This window comes from Pteropus alecto, unplaced genomic scaffold, assembly GCF_000325575.1.
Source record: "Pteropus alecto unplaced genomic scaffold, ASM32557v1 scaffold98, whole genome shotgun sequence".
NCBI classification, from domain to species: Eukaryota; Metazoa; Chordata; class Mammalia; order Chiroptera; family Pteropodidae; genus Pteropus; species Pteropus alecto.
The window spans coordinates 9188810-9191239 of NW_006443570.1; positions in this window are offsets into that span (position 1 = coordinate 9188810).

A 2430-nucleotide genomic window follows, 5' to 3' on the forward strand; every position below is an offset into this window, starting at 1 on the left:
TGAACCGTAGGGTTGGTTTCAGATCCTGGAGTTCGTTCTTTCTCTCTACCTCTGTTCCTAAATGACGCTTGTCTTTCCCTCTCTCTCTTTTTATTTCCTCCCACTCTGATTGCCCCTCCCTGTCTTTTTTTTTTTTTTTTTTCCTTCGTTCTTTTCCTTGCCAGCAGATTTTGAGTTTTGGCTTCCCCCAACTCTGTTCAGTGACATGATAAGTCAGAATCATTCTAGAGTCCCCAGAGACAGGAGCCAGCTTTTACTTTTAGTTCACTTGCAGCATTTAGTAGACTGCATTGCGTTACTCACTTTTTCCCCAGCCAACCTACCAAATCGTCCTCCCGCCCATCAGGCATTTTCATAAGAAAATCTCCGAGTCAGCTTTGCAAACCCAGCTGAGGGGACAGAGCTGACAGGGACAGACACTTTAGGGTGGAAGGAACAGCTGTGAAGTCCTTGGGCAGCTGAATTCAGCCTCTAAGCCAGCAAAAATCCACGTTCCTAGCTTTCCCTAGTATTCTTTATTTATATGTGTATGCTAGCCATCTGAAACTTACCCACCCCACCCCCTTGTTTGATGTTAATTCATTTAGGAATGAGGTGGGAGGTACAAATGTTTGTGGTTAAGAGAGAAAAACAGTGATCTTGACTTAAACACAATTACTACTTGTCTCGAAGGTAACTTTGGCAATGCTATAATCATCATCATCATCATCACCATCCATCATCATCGCTGTCACTTACTATGAAGTATGACACAGGCAATATGCTCTCATTAACATTAATTCTCACTAGTTTACAAACGAGTTTATAACTGAGCTCATTAATAGTTTATAAATGAGGCTCAGAGGGGTTAAGTAATCTGACCAAGGTCACACAGGAAGAGAGACCCCTTGGTCAGAACCCGAGTCTTTAATCGGCACAAAAATCACATAGGGAGCTTGTTAAATGTTGATCCTCATTCAGTAGATCTGAAACAAGCTCCTGGCTGATGCCAAGCTGCTTCTCCTTGGCCCACTTTAAGGAGCAAGGTGTTTTAAACATTCAAACATATGCAGCTTGACAAGTGACCCTCTCAAACAATAAAGTTAAAGATCTATTTCTTACCCCCTGTCCCCCAATGGCCTTTTAGGTTTATGCTTTATTAGACACGTATTGAAATTTTAAATTCCCAGATTGTCTTTTTGAGGGGGAAAAATGAGATGGTACTGGGAGACCATTGTAAGTTGGTCCTTATGCTTCTGTAGCTAAATGTTATCCGTCCTCTATTTTTCCATCTATACAAGTTTTAATAACTTTTTGTAACTGGTACGGCAAACCTACAAATCAATTAAGTCTTGGAAAAGATTTATTTTTCTTTCTCTCAGGCCGTCAGGGTTCTCTGACTGCTCGCAGAGGGCTTGGATGTTCTCTGGCATCTCACCTCTCCTGCTCTTTCCAGCCTTGTCTAGTAAAAATACCTTGATGATTTTGTCATAAAGGGAGAGAGACCAGAGGTCCTTTTGATTCTAGAATGAAAGCCAGAGAGAGGGCTTCTTCATTTTGAAAAATAAAGTTGAAAAGTCTCTGAAGCCTGGCTGAGTTGGGGGAGGCTCAGCCTGCTGTGGAGAATGAGTATTTGGCCGGCCTCAGCTGCCACCATCCTCACACTTTTGAAAGGTGGGGTGTAAAGGAACACAACCATCATCCAGGAGGAGTGCTGTCGCTTGCTTTTGAAGATAAGGGATACTTAGAACCGGGACATTTCAGCACTGGCCAACATTGCCCTGGGAAATTGGAGATACTGGCAGTCACTGGCTGCAGAAATTGATGGTTCTTGAGAATCTCCTTACAAGAGCAGCAGTCCTCTCGAACTGCGAACTGTGGCCTTTGGGGGCAATTCCTCGCTACTTCCTAGCACGGGCTGCTTCGCGCCCCCCACCTCCCCAAATCCAATAAGCTGAAGTTTGTAATATCACCTTATCCTGTTGAATATCAAGTTCCCCTATGACCAAAGTCACAAGTACATGAATTAACTTCTTTTAGAGAAAAGCCAGAGGCACTTTTTCCCATGGTGAGCCCGCGGCTGAATCTATAATGAGGGACCGTGAGTGTATCTGTGCGCCAGGAGCATGGGCAGGCCTGTCATTACTTCTCCTAATAACAAAGCTTTCAGGCTTCAGGTGTCATAGTCACTCTAATTCTTTTCCACAAAGAGTATACATCTGCCTAGATACACAGATGCACATCCCTAGAGTCTTAAGTAGATAATTGGTGATTTGTGTTGATAAGTACAAAGAAGTAGAAAGCTTTGGGATAAAGCAGAAATTGTATATGAAGAATAGACACCTATCATTACACCCATGGACATGTGCAGTTTTAACTGTTTACCTCTTCAAATTGAAATAAAAAAAAAAATCCTAGCAATTAATGTCTGATACCTTCGAACGATTTTTT